Source organism: Augochlora pura, chromosome 3, assembly GCF_028453695.1.
Source record: "Augochlora pura isolate Apur16 chromosome 3, APUR_v2.2.1, whole genome shotgun sequence".
NCBI classification, from domain to species: Eukaryota; Metazoa; Arthropoda; class Insecta; order Hymenoptera; family Halictidae; genus Augochlora; species Augochlora pura.
This window is the reverse complement of record NC_135774.1, coordinates 23,988,896-24,009,502: the sequence shown is the minus strand read 5'-3', so window position 1 is coordinate 24,009,502 and position 20,607 is coordinate 23,988,896. Positions and strand designations below refer to the sequence as shown.

The 20,607-nt window shown below is 37.0% G+C and overlaps 1 protein-coding gene across 1 annotated transcript in view; it reads right to left on the bottom strand.

Annotated features, from left to right (window-relative positions):
- Nucleotides 1–20,607, bottom strand: part of Sol1 (CUB domain-containing protein Sol1) — an 802,928-nt gene that overhangs the window by 494,904 nt on the left and 287,417 nt on the right. The window lies entirely within an intron of this gene.

Sequence of the window (20,607 nt, the reverse complement as noted above, 5' to 3'; positions counted from 1 at the left end):
TATAATTTTCAGTGTCAATCGTTTTTCAATCACAGTTTCAATCGCGAAGATTAATAAAAAGAAGATCGTTTAAAATACTGATCATTATTTTAATTAGAAATGATTAAAATCGTCAAGTCTAATAAAATATTAAATATATTTTATCTATTGTTAAAAGCTTGTCTTCGATATTTTAAAAAATATGAATTACTAGCCAATGGATCTTTATGCAAAATAAAATTTGTCTACCTCAATTACCAAAAACATAAATAAAAGAAAAATATATTTCTTCATTGAATAATTTTCATCTAATCGGAGGATATCGATGTTCTTAAACTATTCTAACATATTTAAACTTTCATATATTATCTAATAACTTTTTTTAAAAAATTCATGATATTTGCAGTCTATTAATTACATAATCTCAAACGTTTTACTCGCAAACAGTGCAAAGTGTAAAGCAATGCGTAATTTAAAGATCACGCGCCAGAATATTAAATTAAAAGTAGCATCGAAAGCGGGGATATTGCAACGCCGACGCCGCTGGGTGGACATCCTCGAATGTCCTAAAGGACAATGTTAAGGCTTATCCGGTGTTTAAGTGTTGCGGCTTGTGTTGTCAAGGCTATCGCTTTCCCGACAAGCACGTCTCAAGTATCCAACAGTCCTCCATCTAGGAATTTCACAGTCCCTTTGTCTACTGGCAAGGAAGGTCCACCCTTGAAGCCATTATCCGAAATAATTGTATCAGGTAGTAAATTACAAATAATCCAATTCGATTCTTGCAGCTACTAATTTATACTCTATTGGCACATCATAAAATTCAACAGTATTAAATTACATTATTACGTTACGGTATTATATTATTAACGGAACAGTGGCGCATAGAGCATTCCCCGGTGGTATAGCTCACCGAATAGCCAACTCTGTGTACGTAAAAATTAATTATAGTAATTCAATTACTTCTATGATTATCAATTAAATACTCTTTCGCGTATTCTGCAGTTCGTTTTTATTCTATATAACTATAATATTTTTTAGAAAATGTAAATACGGAAATATTTATATAAATATTTATTACTTTATATAAATGTATAAATATAAATATATATAATAAAGTTACATAAATATTTTTTTCTGAAATGCTATAAATACGAAGAATTAATGTCGAGCAAAATTAAATCTCGCGCCTAATTTGCATTTAAAATTAACAAAAATTCAAACATGCTGATTTCCCAAATTCAAATTCGACCATCTCGTTAATATTTATGATTTTATTTTCGTTATACTTTTTATTTTTAATAAATGAATTTCATTAATCTGAATTTGTTTTACGTGACTTAACGCATAACTTAATCACATATAAATTAATTAACATGTGGGAGAAAAGTTGAAACCGCTGGTGCACACTATACACTACACAATTAAAAAGCTAATTATTTCCTAAAAACAAATTCTCACACGAGCTTCGACGTTCCAAATCGCGCCGTTCGCGATCCATCGAAGGAGTAATTTTCGCGTGAATCCAGGAGGACATTTAGCTCCGGAGGATACAAATTTCGGGCTGTTGCACTTTTAGCAGGGCAGGCAAAAATAGAGGTAGGAATGAGCTGAAGAGCAAAATAAATTCGCCCCGCAATTATTTAGAACGATCGATGTAGGGAAGTTTTCGGAGGGGGAAAGGGGGGGGATGGCGCACTTGAACTACCTCGCAGCCTCTCGGCGGATACATTTCACCGTTTCCGTTACCGTGCACTCTGCAGAATGGAGGCCACGCTTGTTCCGACAATAATCGTTTTATTTTCTTAGTTATTTACAATATCATCTCGTCCGCGCGTTTCCGCGCGGGTTTTCGGCGGAAATTTTTGCTGAAACTATCCGAATCCCGTTGAAGCTAATAATGCGCAGGCTTAACGAAGCGTTATTATTTTAACGTTATGTTTCGCTACCGTTGTTACCTTACGCCTCCGCGCCTATTATTTCGCGTTATTCCCCCCCCTGCGTAAAGTCTGCTTCCAGTTTTCGCGCGGCGCGGCTGTTGAAAATGGAAATTTGTGTTTTTCTATACGCGTTCTCGCAACAGTTTTCGCCCGTTCCTTCGGGAACGCGACGAGTGCGCGCGAAATTAGCATTGATTTCAATATTTCCCTGGAATTAAATGTTCCGATATATATTAATTAATAATATCGTAATTAAAAATATCGTCCCCGCGTTTGTAACGTTCTAGACGCGGGGATTAATCGAACACGCGACGCTCGAAAATTCGATCCGTTACACGCCGCGTTTACACGCTCGCGTATAACCTAAAATTTACATACCGTGTTCTAGCAGGCTGCTTTCATTAATGCGATTTAATAGCTATGAATATCGCGTTTATAACAATATACCGTAATTTCCGAATAAAGTTGTACATTATTTATTCATCGGGCTCTATCGATATCAAATTTGCAATACATTCGGAGATCCGTATCTTCGACGCTGACAGTTTAATTAGTCTTTGGCAATTTTAACGCGAGAGGATTACGCTTGTTAACTGCAAAAGTAATTTGTAACGGCGGCGTGCAAATTAATGGCGTTTGTGTGAAAGTGATCGCGCGATAAACGTCGCATAAATAAAATTTAAGATAAATTGAAAATTTCACGAAACCGTTCGGTCACTTTGCACGCGGACAACTGTTAACAAACAACGAAAACACAATTTTCGAGGATCAGTTGTTCCGCGTTGCGTGCGCGTGCGATTTTTTTAATATCTCGTCCATCTAATTTGCACGCGCGCCGTTCGTTTATTTTCGTCGTTTATTAGCCACTCGTTCGCTAAATGCTCCTCCGGAGGTGCACACGTTGCGCGCACACACACCGAACAATTTCCGGTGGTTTCAAAAAATGTAATTTAATAAAATTTCATAAACCCCCCGGGGGCACCGGCCTGGACAACCCGACTTCCTTTCTGCTAATATACAACGGACATATATTTCCTGCGTGTAAAATATTTACATACATATTGGGCCGGTGGCCGTGCCTCCTGTAACAGTGGTTTTCTATGTACAACAACCTTGTATTCCCCTCTCTCTCTCGTACCGTGGAACGACGGAACCCGCAATCTGCTCAGGATATTTAATAAGCCCTGTTCGTTTCTTTGTTAGGAGAAAATTAAATGTCTCGCGTCGCGAGTCTTTCCTAAATCCGCTTCCTTATTGGCGGAAATCCTTTATTCGGATTTAACGCGCGGCGCGCCGCTGTCGACGCGTTGCGTCTGATCATAGGTCAATTTACGATTCAATTATAAATTTGATTATCGAGAATTATATAGGATTATAATAATATTGAATTATGTACGAAGATGTTATATTATAAATTTGAGAAACTGTGCAACGTTGTCCATGACTGTAAATAATGTTTTGTACGTAGATGTTCTTAGAATTTTTTAATATTTTTTCGGACTTGATATAGGTTAGTTCTGAAAAATAATTCTTTGGAATTTGTTTAATAATAATTGATGAAATGTTAGCTTAATATAAGCTTGACAATTAATTTTGTTCTCCACTTTTTAAATTGCAGCAGCCGTGAACTATTTCTACTGTTTTACCTGTCGGATGTTGGCGAATGGAGAGGCAATAATTAGGTAAGGAAGTGATTTAATTAAAAAACATTTTTAAGATTTTTGGATTTTTTAATATGTAAACTAAATATGATTTAGAAATGCATCGTTCTATAACTTTTTGACACGGTTAGCATTGATATTTTATGCTTGCGTTTTTCAACCCTCTTCAAAATAAAATTATTTTCCTAAACGTAATTACTTTTCGAGAAACCTAATTTAACGTGCGCGACTAAAAAAATCTGCGAGAACTAAACTAACCAGCACAAACCAAGACACATTTAAAACAGCGTAAAAATGCTGTCCCGTGTATCGCGAGCCGCTATTATCCAATTAAACTACGCGACATCCAATTCTATTACGCCGTGTCTCATTATTACGTGTGGCCGGACAACGAAATCCCGCGCGAAACGAGGGGAAATTTGGCGGGCGGTCGACGCGAGGAAAGCAAAAAGGACCGGAAAACGAGAGGATCGGCGGACTTATTCCGCAACAAATGGAATATATTTGTATACCGACGTGGCGGGGACGCGCCGCATCCCGCTCGGCCGTGAATTTAACATCGTAAACATGACGGAAAATGTAATCCTTTAATTTCCAAATAAGACAACGAAGGGGTGCGCGGGATGCCCGATGGCGGGAATATTTGAGAAGTATATACAGGATCGCTTTGAATTTTATTCGTCCGCGCGGCGAAACGCGTTCACGTGCCCGGCAGGGAATTAAATTTTCGCCCGTCTTGCTCATCTTGCGAATAAAAGCCGCGTCCGCGGCGGAACGGCGCTCTTTATCGCAAGAGATAGAAACTCGCAGGACCAAACGGCTGCAAATCAATATTTTCTACCGTCATCGGCTTTTCAATTCCATTTCATTTTTCTTTCGTTTCTCTTTTCTCCCCTATCTCTCTTTCTGTCTCTCTCTCTCACTCCTTGCTCTTCGATCCCAATGATGAATCCCGTTTCGTCGTCCCCCCCGCGCGGCATAATATCGTATACACACTCTATATCCGTTTTTAGCGAGCACATACAGTCAATCCCATAAATATATCCCCATTGCTTATAAGAGAAATCTGTTGAAATCGACGGGTGCATGTAAAATTTTGCAATAAACTTTTTATTATCTTATATAACATTTTTGGATGTGAGGGAAGAGGAAAAGTTTGGAGAAAGCCTAATACACGCGTCCATTGATTTCAAAAAATTTCTCTTATAAGCAATGATGGTACGAATACTTATGGGACTGACTGTAAATAACCATGTTCCACGCGTTTCCCTTCTTTCGTTTCTCCTCTCTATTAATAATGGGTATCCATCAGCGACAGCCATAAAACGAAGCCCAGGAAGCGAACAACAGTTTCCGTACTATTATTTTCACGAGTCTCGACTGTGATTGAAAATATCAAATAAAATTTTTAATAACATCGATGCTTTTTACGCGGTCGATCGGAGAATTACGATTTTAATCATTTTCTCTGTTGCGCGAGCGGATGCGTTTTCTGTTTTTAATGGTTTTTATTAGGGGTGGAAAAAGTTCTGGAACTTTTTAACACGTTCTCTTTGTAATAATAGTTATGCAACTTTTTTTAAAAAAATCTTTAGGTTGTGTAAGTTGTTTTCGGTGAACCTTTATTGTATAAATTCTAGAATTTTAATAGAATATATTCATTTTCTTGATAATTGTTATAAATTCTAGAGAAATAGATATATTTTCTTGAGTGTACCAGAAATTACTATTTATTACTATTTAATTTTAATTAACTATTACCAGAAATTTTACATTTTTATAATTAAGGAGAAAATCGAGTCATCAATTTTAAAAGGACCTGTTTTATCTTCTTTCGTCGATAATAAACTGAATTTAATATTGTCAACTTTTATATTCATCTCCTAACATTTTGCGATTCTTTCGAGTTTCCTTTAATTTGCCGTTTATCTAGAAATAAGCTCTCGTTGTTGATTGCCGGGCGGTACGACGGCTACGTGTACATTGAATAAAATCGAATCGGAGTTCTCGATGTCAGATAAAATGGAGGACAGATATCGCGCGTCGACCGTCAATGAAGCAATTTCGCGCGGCGTCCTGGTGTGCACGGCTGACGCAGACAGTATTTTTAAGTAAATGAAACTGAAATAAATCGAGTGCCGACATTGAGGAATAACAAACACGTGCACGAAGCTTCGGGTCAATCGTTTCTGCATTTATATCAATGCGTCAACTTATTCTGATAAAAAAAAAAGAATAAAAATAGAAGATGCATCGACTTTTGCAACGCTTAAATTATCAGGAAAATGGTACAAATATGTTCGCTTCAGTATTTGTTATAAGCTAACATATTCTGTTAATGATAGTTTCATTTGTTTAACAACATATTTATAACTTTATTAATCGCATGAACGGTATAAATTTGAAGTAATTTTCAATTCTTGTTTCTTTTCCCTTATCTCAATTCCTATTATACTTCACTATTTGTTATAAGCAAACATATTCTGCGCAATAATAATTCCATTCACACAACAACATATTCGTAACTTTATTAATCGTATCAGCGGTACAAATTCCACACGTCATTTCCAATTCCTATCTCTTTGATCGTATAAAATGGAAACGCGTAACGAGAAAAGTTGATGGAATATTTTTCAACATTTGCAAATCGTTCCTTCGGTGAATAGGCTGGCAAAGAACTTTGGCAACTTTATCGACCGTCGAAATGTGAATAGGGCTCGCGGGCAACGGGAAAATACGAGGTTGGTTATTTTGACCGACAATAGAACTTCCATTTTCAGTCAGGCTTGAAACGGTGAATGAAATTTCATATACACCGCGTGTCCTTGTAAAAGAAAACGAACATAACCTAACACGGGCGTAGAGGCCAGTTGAAAATATCGAGGCTCGTTTCCGTTTAATTGTTCCTTTCAAAATACGGTCACGTGTGAGCAATGGCGTAACTCCCCCCCTCCACGTTCGATCATTAAATTCGGTACACGTGGTCTTGCGGGAGTTCCAACTTCACGCAGGCGTACAGTTGTATCAAATTTCCTCTGCTGATCATAGATTGCCAAACTTTCGTTGTCGACATTAACGGAACCTGTTTCGCTTAATTGTAGAATTCGGAATTAGTTTCTACGCCGGGTGAGCGCGTGAGGCCGGTATTGGTCCATCGGCCGCGCGACGTCATCGCGCCGAACAAAAGCTCGCGAGAGAGCATCCTTTTCAACCGATTCGGCGCGCGCTTCAACGATTTTAACAGTATGTATTCCCTTTTTATAATACGGCGAAACTGGTAACCTCGCTGTATTTATCGTTGTCGGGCATAATGTTACATTTACATGTGCGTCGATAGATTTATGAATAATTTATGCCATGGGATATAGATGGCTTAAAATGGCGGCGGTCTTGCGAGGGATCAGTAATAATAACGATAAATCTAACGAACGGAATAATCATTGCTAAATAATAATAACGCGTGCGAACGTTAAACGTATAAAACAAGAAGCTTGGAAATAATTACATCGTAATATGGTAATGTAATAATACATAGCTTTTGGCTTGAATAATTTACGAATTGGAAGGAGATATAAATGAATGTCTGTTTTAAAAAACAACGAAGAATTCGTAATATTATATTCATGTAATGACATAATATTAAATTATATTAATAACGTTAATACAATAATACATCTTTTATATTATATTAATAATATTAATACGATATTACATATTTTATATCATGTTAATAATATTAGTACGATATTACATCTTTCATATTATATTAATAATATTAATACGATATTACATCTTTTATATTATATTAATAATATTGATACAATATTACATCTTTTATATTATATTAATAATATTGATACAATATTACATCTTTTATAGTAAATGATCGACTAAATAATTTCAGTCGAGTACACACCACGACAAAAACAGCAAAAAATTGTTAAAAAGAAAAAAGATATTTTATTCTGTGAAAACGAATTTTCTATTCTTTTTAGAACTAATTAATGATGGTAATTATTTTGTTACATTACTGAATGATGAAATTATGGTACCGATGCAGCCATCTTTGAAGTAACCACACTTAACGAGTAGTTCGCAACAACGTCAGCGATACTGATGCTATAGTAATAAATTCGTGCGGAAAATTGTAAACTACTGGTTCCCCCTACAGGACATTTAGGGGTTAAATTACATCCATGATTTATCTCTCGCTTGTCATTTACGGGTTAAGTTGCAAGCATGCTTTATGTCCAGCTTGGACATTTGAGGGGTTAAGTTACCAGCATGGTTTATGCCCCTTTTGGCCATTCGAGGTCAAAGTTGCAAATACCGTTTCCAATAAAGTCAAAATTAAACAAAATTTCAAATCATTAATTTCACGAATCTATTTCGTACGATCTGCCTACGATGTATAGTATGTGCATGCGTGCGCGCGCGCGTGTATCACGTGCAAAGGACAAATTGCGAAGCTCTAAAAATCGTAATTGCACTTTTAGCCTGCCGGCGTGAAAAACTGTTCGATATCACGAAAATTGGCGATCGGTAGTTCGCAGTTATTGTTGCCAATAAAAGTAAAAGTCGACGAGTAGGAAAAAACTAATTTCTTTTTTTTTGGCGAAGATACACGCGCAAATTGAAAATCTATTTTCCGGTGTTCCCGTTGCACAATGTTTGCCGGCGAACTGAAAAATACAAAATTCTTGTGTTTCAGTCGTTTGGGTTCAAACGAACCCAGAGAATCAAAAACCGACTACGATGTACGGGGTAGTCCGCGCAATTTGTACGAAATATTCGCTCATCCGTATTTTCAAAATATTTATTGCGTAACAAATTTTTTAATACAAAAGTTGCCTGGTTTGAGGAGACATACTATGCATTTAATTTTTACTTTTACTATTTTCGTAAATACATTGAGAAAGGGCATAGATTAAGATGGTCAAAACTGTCCTTGGAGGTTTTTCAGTGAGTCATATACCGTTCGATAGCTGACCAATAAAAACTCGTCTGTGCAAAATTTTCACCCTGTAACTTGAGGGTTATTTATTTACAGGGTTAATTAGATTTCGCGGTTTTCCGGCATTTTTCCCCCTTTAGCGGCTTTCTAAAATTTTGAAAAAAATGTGGCTTATTTCAGACATCAAGCCGGATGTTATAGAATTTTTTCAGATTTTTCACTTACAAGCTGTGATTATCAAAAATGAAAAAAAAATAATCGGTAAATTGAGGATTTCTCGAAAACTAACATATTAGCTATTTTTATATTAATTCCCTGATAAGGTACTATCACGGCTCGTGTACTCCATTTTTCTCAGATTTTTTGCTCGCCTGCAACATTGTCAAAAAAAAATGAAAACCGAATGTATCGATGTTTGTTGCTGTCAGAAAGAAGCTACTACTTGTTTAATTTATCGCAAGCGTGGATCAAGTAATTTGAAACGTTATTGCATCGGAAACAAACAATTTTTTAACCCTGAAAATGCGAAGTTGCAGGATATGAGCAAGTTGCATAGAACACTCTGTATTTTATAACCCCTCGTCGCTTCCGTAAATGAAAATAACCGTTTCAAAGCCCGGTCTTTTGTTTCTTCTGGTTGAAATGCACGTTGCTGTATGAACTGACTCGTGGAAGTAATTAAATTGTACAAAAATACATCTCAATTAATACACTGAAATGTGCCTGGTAATCTTTAAAATGAACCGTTCAAAATGCAAGCACATTTGCAACCCCGAAATTTGAAGCTGATCAACAGCAGATTTAAATTTTAATCTGCTTTTAGTCGCTGAAAATGATCCATTTCTTTCTATCAAATTATACTTACTTATTACACGAGCTGAAATGTTTACAAATAAAATTACCGTACGTAAAAATTTCATCTGTTCGTAAGATAATTATCTTACGAATAATTATAATTATCTTACCGTAAGATAAACCGGTAATTCTCTTCCATAATTACACTGGAATGGTAGTCGAACGTTAATGATACAATATTTACGCTCGCGATTTGTGTTAGCAGCAGAAAACATTACTTCGCGTTAGCATCTAATGTTGCACGGGAACTCGTACGGTATCGCCGCGATTCGTATGACCCGAAACTTGATTAAACCGTACACGTATAGAGCAAGTTCGCCGTTTGATTCGTAGCCTGTGCTCGCAATTTTGCAAATTAAACCTTTGAGCAGCGCGCCGCGCAGCGTTATTAATAAATCAAGGGAAGTGGTAAGTTAGCGGAACACGGGGCCGCGCGTTAAATAAATTAATTTTTCGCGGACCGTGTAGCGCTCGTGTCAATGCTTATTACTACTTTTGGTAAGCAGATACGTGTTGAAACCACCGACGTACTTATTTCAATGTTAATTTAACAAAAATAAACCTATGATCGAGCTTTTCGAAGTCGCGCATTAGTTTGATTTTAGAAGTCTTTTGTTAATCATTTATAACATGGGAAAATTTTGAGAATAAGAGGAAACATTTGTACTGCATGTATATTGTATCTTTTAATTAATAAATTGTTCTCATAGTTTGATTTTTCATAAATCGGTTGCGTAGATAGAAAATTACGTAAAAATTCACGAGTTAGGTATTATAAAATTTTCAGTATGTTTATAAATTACTGAAGCTTTTGCTTTTGTCGCTCTAAATAATAGAAAAATTAAAAACAATTATTTTAGAAATAACACAGCTCTAAAATTTCTAAAAGCCACAAATTAGTTCAGTTTTCAAGTAACGTAAAAATTCGCAAGTTAGATATTACAAAATTTTCAATATGCTTATAAATGACTGAAACTTCGACTTTTGTCACTTAAAATAATAACAAAATGAGAAACAAATATTTTAACAATGACACAGCTCTAAAATATCTAAAAATCACAAGTTAGTTCAATCTTAAACATTTAAATCGTTTCAAAAAGGTTCGCATACTTTGATCGCTCACTGTACATCATTTAAACACTATAAACATCGTGAAAATTATTCAGCGTTCACGAATAAAGTCCAGCGACTCTCGACAACGTTCCGATATTCTCCCTCGACCGGAATACATCGCCGGCCGAACGTAATCAATGCGAACCTTGAAAACAGAGCGGCGAGTCGGCGAACGCAATTTATCACCCGCGCGTTTCCTCGCGGAATCTCGAGATATTCAGTATCGCGGAACAACAGGATAATGGTCGGGCGCATCAGCCAGCAACAAAAGGTATCGCGGAATTCCATTCCCTCCCCCCCATTTATAACAGTGCCCCGCGCGAACCCCGTCGGTTCACGCGGCTGAATCCGCGCGACGGTTTATCATCATAACCCGGTGCCTCGCAAGTAATTACGGGTACCGGCTACGTGTACACGGAGTAGACGCATGTTCAAATTCTAGCACTGGTTTTCTACGTTCGGGCCGCCGATAATTAAGTGACTCGCGCTGGTGGTTTCAGGCGTCGCCGGCTCTGATATGGTTCCCAACAATGGCCTTGTAAGACGAGGAGGTTACATTAATTCCGCTGCGCGGGAAGGGGGAGGAAGGAAGGACGGTCTCCTCGCCGCGTAAACTATAACCACTCGAAGACATCCCCGTTGTCGTATCATTACGGGAGGATTAAACCGAGCGCCGTAATCTCGCGACTAAACTTAGGTTTACGTCCTTTGAAATTACGCCTCAAAGTGACTGATTATTAGGAATTTTAACCGTTCCCGGGATATTTAGTCCGTTTACGTTCCGTCGTGCTACCCACCTCGGCCGGGATCGCGTTCCAGAGATTAAATTTTCGTTTACGATTACGCCGTTACTTTCTCCTGTATGCGTGAAGGGAATTGTAAGCGTTCGATCTAGGTTCCTACATTAGTATACATGGAGCGAAGTGATAGTAATTAGAAACGAAAATTGTACGGATTATGTAAGATTTTCGTCATCGAAGAGATAACATTTTTGTTTGCAAGCGTGCTATTTCTTTGTTGATGTTTTAGTGAAACAAACGTGAATGAACACTTATTTTTATGGGTATAGAGCAAAGTGGTATAGTTTGTTAACGTCAAGAAATCGATCTTTCTTTTCTCGGTCATTTCATAACCTAAAAACGTCATGTTGATGGTCTTCAATTCTTTTAAATATGTATCGATAATTATATATTATTCTTTTAAATATATATAATATTACTAAATGTATACTATTTCTTTAAATATATATCACTAAATATATATTATTTCTTTAAATATATTACTAAATATATATTATTTCTTTAAATATCTATTAACACATCTACATTATTCCTATAAACATATACATTGAAATAAATATATTCTTTGGCAGACCACGCCAATTTTCTTCAATATTAAACCCAATCTAAATAACAATCTTTTATCAAAAAATTGATATCCTTTTGTCCTCCCATATTTCGATTAATAATTCTAAACCACGTCCATCGACCTTATTTATCCGAAAAAAATACAATAATATTTCAATAATTACCAGGACTCCCTAAAATTATTTCTAGAATAGATTTTAAGATATCAGAAAAAAAAGGTCCAACTCTTCTAAGTCCCGCCACTTCTCGCGGCTTCGAAACATTTCGAGTCCCCCCCTCTCCCCCATTGCTAACAGCGTAGAAATGAACTGGAAATGTTTCGAAGTATAAGAAGAAGAAGCAGAAGAAATGAAAAAGTTTTTCCAATTGCCGGTTTCTTCGGAACTGTTCCCAGAAAATACGCTCACACACACTCCACCAGCGGCGGCAAATTTTCTAAGCCCGACGGTTCCCCGCGCGTTGGAAATGTTCCAAGTTCAACCTAGTCACATATTCATAGATGAAACTTAGATTGCGAAGATACACGGGAACCTTAGGAGATTTTACCCGGTTGTTAGAAAGTTTCGAATGTATTTACCACGATGATCCAACGGCGGGGTAAAATTATCTGGCAGGCCTAGCCAAGCGTTTTTAAAGGCGCGCGTTAACGAAAATTAATTTTTTTTGCCATCCTGCGTTTAAAGTCGCATCAACCAGATGGGTTATTAGGGTTGTTATGTATTACGTTTAACCCTTTGCAGCCGAAGCAATTTTAAATCGAAATCTAAAATGATTTCTCTGGCTTATTTCCATTTTATGTGACAGAATATGTTTTATACGTATGAAATTGTTTCTCGTGACTGATGCCAATAGTTTTACCGTTAAGAATTTTTGTAATATAAATTTAGTTAGTATAAAAATTATTTTGGGACGTGATAGAATAATCTTAGCAGTGTCTTAGAGTCAACACTCGATTGCAAATGGTTAATTACATCCTTCGTTCATTTTGAGGCATTATATTAACTAGTTGATGTGAGAAATATATTTTTAAGTTAGAAATTAATAAAATGATTTGGGGAGATGAAAATTGTTTGCATTAATTTGCAAGACACTGTTACGCAAGGATAAAGAAGATATAACTGGATTTGATATACTTCGTTTTATTGTCTTATTCTTTATTTATAATTCTTGTTATTGCACTTCGTAATACTAAACAGTTAATACTTTATCCATCGAGAGGTTATTAAATAGGATATTAAATAGGATTTTCAATTATTGTGCTATACTAAGAACATTAACATCCTTCTATGTTAAAATTTAATAAAATAATTTAAAAAAATGAAAATCGTTTCCATTAATTACATGACACAGTTCTTACACAATTTACTTCACTTTTTAATCATTTCAACAAGTTCGCCAGTACTTGATCCACTGCTTCTCGTTTCGTACTCGTAAAATCTGTAATCGTGTAATTACAAACGAGTTCGTTTTAATTAAACGCTGCTTAGTGACGTCGTCGTGGGCGCTAATACAGTACAGAAAATCCTGGAAAGATTATTCGTTCGCCGTTATCCGACTTTCAATCCAATAATACCGTCCGCCAAACAGAATTCTGCTACACTTCAATTACATTGCAATGAAATTTCGCAAATTAATTACATTGTATTTCAATTACAAATAGTGATTAAACTGCGATATAATTCAATTACATAAGTCGTACCCTTTGGTACAATCAATTGCTAATTACTTCAACAACAACGAGTGTAATTCAAATTCGATGCGATGGAAATGCAATTTCTTTGAATTACAGTCTGAAATTTTTCAAAATTTCAGATACGTTTTTATATTTTTCTTTCAGTTTTTTGTCTCTTCGCTGTTCTTTCTTTTTATTAATTTATTGTCTTCTAATTCGTAATTTAATTATTGAATTTTTTTTCTAATTGTATGCTAATTGGAGAATTATATTGGAATTTGATAGAAATCTGAATTACGAATCGCAGTGCGATTGAATTACAATATAATGAAATTAAATTAAATCAGACTCGGGTAAAAATATTTACAGAAATATTGAAAATAATGTTTTCATTTAACGACAATTTTTTAAATTTATTCTTAATAAATACTATTTCATGGTTTTTTATACTTTGAGATAAAAAACGAAATTTCCATATTAGATGATGCACCGTTGCAACAATGTTATTATCATTCGAATTAAATTACTCTGCATTTAAATCTAAGTGTTAACCCTTTGCACTCGAGTGGCGACTCTGCGGCGCCATTAAAATTATTGCGAGATGTTCCAAAATTATTTTTATAAACACCGTCAATGCTTAGATTTAAATAATTATTTATAGAGTAACTATTACATGACTCACATGATTTAATATGCATAGGATAAATTATGTAAAATGAAAATACTAGTAGCCAGAAAAATTATTACAGATTTGCAATTGAAATGGCTTCAAACGCAAAGATTAACAGCAAACAATATTTCCCCTCAATTTGAACATTTAATAAAATAACATTTCCAAGTAGTTCATTTAAGCATTAAACGAAACAGTAACCGCAGCAACTATTTCAGCATCTACTATTTCCCACCAAATTATTTCGAATTTTCCCCAACCCCGTACAAAACTCAGCCGCTAGAATAGACACATGACGCGACAGTCGCGCGTTTTTCGCAGCCGAACACAAGATTCCACTAGACGTAGCATCCGTCTAGCGATTCCTAGGACGCGGATTCCCGATTATCAAACGCGGCTAGCACGCCGCGGGTGGAACGCGCGCCGACACTGGCAACGGCAAAGTGAAAGACGACGCGTCCCACCGTCGGGGATCTTCTTCATCGCGATGACCGTGTTCCGTCGTTCCATCTCGGAATCCGGTGACAGCAGTTCCCGATCCGTGAACGGCCCTGTCTGCGAGCACAGAGAGAAAGCCAGCGCCGTTTCCGGGAGACGAGCACTGCCGGGGTCAATCGAGTAGGTCTCTCTCCTCCGGCACGACGGTGACTTCTGTCGTAAAGAAGACAGTGGGAAGGACAGGGGCGGGGGGAGGAAGGGGGCAGAGGGGGGAGGAACGGTCGCATAAACGAACCCCGAGCTGCCTGCGACTCCCTCGGGCCTGGTGTGCTCCTCACCCGGAGGGGAATTCCCCGAGCAGAAGTTCTCCGCAGCGATCGACAACACGGCATCCAGGGATATCGTCTCGCGCTTACGCCTTATACAGGGTGGACCATCGCGTATCGTTATACAGACTCGCGTTATTATTGTTACGCGGAGCGATGAAGTAAACCTGAATTATACTCTTGTACACGTCGAAAAAGACAGCGGTGAACAGAGCCTTCCAGAAGCGTACGAAAACTCTTTTGTAACACACTGGCCTCGTATTACAGTTATTAACCCTTTCGCACCGAACGACGGATATATCCGTCATCCATATGAAAACTCGCGGAGCCGAACGCCCGATATATCCGACATACCGTTAAAATCACGGACTAATTATTGGATAGCAAACGCTTCTTACGACCGATACGTGAATCTTTTGACGAAACAAATAAACGACACACCACTCAAATTATATTTGTTATACCTGCATTTTTCGATTACTACTGTGTTTACATGCCATAAAGGGATAGAAAATCGAAAACGGGAGGTTCCGTTCAGCAGTGGTGCAACGGCGGACTGAATCGCCGTAACGAAAGGGTTAAAATCAATTTAAGAGTCTTTCATTAAAATACCCAGCACCATAGTGTAACAGACGATCATTGAAAATGGCTTGCACGGCATCAGATGTTGAACGTATCATCTCCGCATTCGGGGAAATTATCCGAAGCCCGTGTCTATAGGGTATGTACGGTCTAAGGTCTCGCTTGCGCGCGATAAGGGAGCAGGGTCCGTCCCTTGCGTCGCGTCGCGGCGATACCTCGCCGAGCCGCAGGAAAGTACCGGCTGAGATTCGTTTTAAATTTCGTGCCCCCGGCCCCGGCAGATAGATTTTAATGGACTTTGTACGCAGGACACGTAGTCACTTTGCGCCAGCAGGCTGCTCGTGCCACACACCGTCTGCGTGCCTCCCGTGTCTCGCCATCGTGTTCGCGCGTTTTCTCTGCCAAGAGCCGAACGAGCAGAAGCCGAGCCCGCACACGTGTGTGTGTAGGTGTGGGTGGGTGTGTGAGTGTTCGTGTGCCCGCGGTTTAATTCTATTTAACGGGACCGCCGATTAGAAATTGCAGTCGGATGCGGGACGATGATTAACGCCGGTTTCGCGAGGAACTGCTGCTGATTTTTTAGACTTCGACCTATTTTCCACGTGGTCGACTTCCTTTGGTGTTGTCTATCAGAGTTCACGTCGAATTGCTTTCAAGTGTTATTTAAGTGAAAGAATTATTTGAATTCTTTCGGAGAGATATTTAAGTAAGATAATTATTCGAATTGTTTCGAATTGATATTTAAGAAAAAGAATTATTCGAATTGTTTCGAAATGATATTTAAGTGAAAGAATTATTCGAATTGTTTCGAATTGATATTTAACTAAAATAATTATTCGAATTGCTTCGCATAGATATTTAACTGAAATAATTATTTGAACTGTTTCGAGTAGATATTTAACTAAAATAATTCAAATTGTGCCGAATTTAAGTAAAATTTAAGCAAAAGAATTATTCGAATTGTTCAGATACATATTTAACTAAAATAATTACTCGAGTTGTTTCCAATAAATATTAAAATGATTATTAGCATTTCTTCGAACTCAAATAATTATTTGAATTGCTTCGAACTGAAATAATTATTTGAATTGCTTGGAACTCAAATAATTATTCGAACTGCTTCGACCTAAAATAATTATTCGAATTGCTTCGACCTGAAATAATTATTCGAATTGCTTCGACCTGAAATAATTATTTGAATTTATTAGAATTAAAGTAATTATTCGAATTGCTTAGACCCGAAATAATTATTCGAGTTGCTTGGAACTAAAATAACTATTCAAATTGCTTGGAACTAAAATAACTATTCGAATTGCTTGGAACTAAAATAACTATTCGAATTGCTTATAACTAAAATAACTATTCAAATTACTTGTAACTAAAACAATAATTCGAATCCTTTCAAACTAAAATAATTACTCCAACAAACTCTCTTCAAAGAATATTTTATTCAAATAACAGCTGTTCATTCCTAGTAACAATATAACCTGACATAACCTATCATCTTAAATAACCCTGCTCTTTGTAGCTAAATAATTAAAGTATGCTAAAATGCGTTATCAGTAGTAACCCTAATCCATGAATTCACTTTCAACATATGTTTGAAGGTTCCGGTAAGAAAATCTACCACACTATCGCGTAAAAATTGCGCGAGCAAGCTAAGACCATTCTCGCGTCGGCAAGGTACAATTGGACCGGTTGATAAGACGAGCCGGTATATCAGTATGCCGCTGTAAAAGGGTTTGATTATTAAGGTAGACGGCCCCTTAGTAAGGCCCCCCCCCCCCCCCCGTTCACGGGACAAGTTTGCTCGCTGGTGAATTCCTTTCCCCTAGCGATATTGAAATTCTTGATAAAGGAACGGACCCCGGTTACTTGATAAAGAAAACTTCGCTGTACAGTTACGTTCGCCGCGCAACGTATAGATAACGAATGGGAACGGGTGAAATCAATTTCTTCGCGCTATTAATCATTTTTATCAGATCCGGGGAAGCTGCTCCCACGTGCCGCTACTGCAAGGCGGGAACCCGGTATGGATTATGTGTTACATAATTGGAAAGGAAGGAATTATAATGATAGGTCGGATACGCGAGGATGAATGAAAATCTTTTCAGGAAATCCGCTTGCGCACTGCGAGCCGTTGTTCTACGAAGTGTCCGTTAGGCGCGTGATAAATCGCGCCGGGTGAGGTGACGAGAGCATGTAATTTAGTGCTTTAGTGTTTGTTGCTGGTGCAATCGTGTCGATGTGATTCTAGATAAATTGAAATGTATTTGTTCCGCGAAAAGGATGCGGAATGATTGTCGCACTCGGTGCGAAAGAAAATATTTCAGAAAATATTACAGAAAATATTATGTTCAAGGTATACGATTTCAATATTTATATATGAAAGAAAAAGCATGAAAAATTAATCAAATTATACTTTTATGCAAGAACTTTTTAATCTTTAATCAGCCATTAAAATCGTCACATACTCGAAGCAATTTAATTAATTAAAGCGAAACTAGAAAGTTAATACTTATCACAAGGAATGGCATTAGAACTCTTTCGCATCTGTAACATGCTATTAAAATTCAGTTTGGTTCAAATATATTGCAATAAAAATGATTTTTCAAAATTGGTCAGAAATTAGTATAACCTATATTTGACTGACGCGGCACTTATGCAATTTTCTATTCTTTCCTATTTTAATTTTCCTATTTAATGTCGAGGTTATGTACGACTTTATGTCATCTACGACTTCGACAGATCAATATATAAATATTTAATGAAAAGAAAATTTCTTCTCGCTCGTTAGGAGACTAATTGCAACAGAACTAAACCAAAAACACCTGGATTTCACAAAATGGCGGAAAGATCCTCGGTGCCAGAGATGAATCACGCTGCTACCCCGGGACAAGTTTTCGGAAAACCATTATACGGCACGCGAATCGTACGCGGATATCGGAGTGTGAAACAGCAACTGCACAATTTACGCAGCCGGATATAATAAACATTGTTGAATAGATATCTAGATCTCGCGAACGGATATAGAACTGCAAACGGTCCCCGGGATAATTTATATCAGTTTTGTCTATAGACGCACCCCTCCCCCGGGCCGTTTTAGCCACCCCCGTTGTGCATTGTGTTGGAATTGTATGAGCCCACATGCACGACGCGGGTATCAACCGGCTTTTGTAGACTACGGTAAGAGAAACGCGGAAGCGGAGGAAGTTGCCTCGCCCCCGCAGAAATACCTTCGGACAAGCCTGATTTATACGGTCCGACCTTGTTCCGCCGAAAAGCCGCGGAAATCTTTTTATGCCCGCGTGTTTTCTTATCGATTAATCGCACGCGGCTTAATCTACCCTCTCGCTCTCCTCCTCGAGGTTAATCCCGTTACAAGAGACTTTTCTCGCGAAAGCAACGATCTCTGACTGTTAGTACCTAGCACTAATATTCTTTGTGACACGGACGTACCTAGCCGGCTATTTTTTAGTTTGGGATTTTTCGCTAACGGCTGGTAGGCAATTTAGATTTAAAATAATTGTCCTGCTTAGATTTAAAATAATTGTGTTAATAATGTCAACATTATTTTGTTAATTATATAACAATTTTCATTGGCGCTCTCAAGTGCTAAAGGTTAACATCGGCCGGTTCTCATTTCATTCGATTTATGCCGTCTTCGTTGGTCGGCTGCTTTCGTGTTTTACGCTTTGCGATGTTTCAATCGGCATCGCGGAATTTGTTCTGCTCGATTTGCAACGTTTTCCTGTCGATCCGAGGGAAATCAATTTGGCAACTGTCGTGCGCCGGTAAAAAAGATATACCTGGATTTGATATATCCTGTTTTCTTCTTTTTTATTTATAATTCCTGCTATTGAGCTTCGTAATTCTGAGCAGGCAACACTTTGTCCACTGTAAGATTATTAAATAGGATATTAAATAGAATATTAAATAGGATATTAAATAGGATATTAAATAGGATATTAAATAGGATATTAAATAGGATATTAAATAGAATATTAAATAGAATATTAAATGGGATATTAAATAGAATATTAAATAGAATATTAAATAGAATATTAAATAGAATATTAAATAGGATATTAAATAGGGTGGTTTTAAATATGATTCTCAATTATTGTACTGTATTAAGAGGAACCTTGACATTCTCCTTTATATAATAATTTTTTAAAAAATTAATAGACGTCTAATATTGTCGTTCTCAAAATAGAATAAAACCAGTGTAAAGAACTTTTAAAGAAGTCATTACATTTTAAAAGTTTTACAATTATTGTACTGCGATAAGAGGAACTTTGGCATTATTCTTTATACAGGGTGGGGCAAATAAAGTGTTACAAAGCAATATCTCCATTATCGTTAATGATTCGCAAAAATGCTTGAGGAACAAATTGTTTGCTTGGAAGGGGCACATAACACTTTATTTGCCCCACCCTGTATAATAATTAAAAAAAAAAAATTAGTAGACGACTAAGATTGTCGTTCTTACAATAGAGTAAAAAGTTTTATTCCAGTGTAAAGAAGTTTTAAAGAAGTCATTACATTTTAAAAGTTTTACGAGTAGTTTAGTCTATTACTGAACACTTCAATATTCTTTATAAAATCATCTATTTCATTTATTTAAACAAAATATGAAGAAAATCAAACTTATACAGTACAATTACAGTAACATAAATATTCTTAAAAGGAATTGCAACAGTTAGGTTAAAGAGAGGGTGGCAGACAATTTCTTCGAAAATTCGCCTACGATCATCCCCCAACAATAATTGCAAAGCGTCCGTCAACTAGGTGAAAGAAAAAAAAGCAAACATGTTGCATCAGAGTTACCCAGTTAGATACCCTAATAACTTGCTTACTCTCCTATCTCCCTAGACTTGATACAGCAACTGCCTGGTCGCATCCAAAAGCAGCCGGCCGACACATCAGCCTTATAAACTTCGAACGACGTTACACCGCTTCTTTTTAGCGCTCGTTCTTTTGATCGTCTGTCTGAAAAGGGAGGACGGAGTAATTCTCCGTGAAACCGCTTCGAATCCCGCTGCCTTGG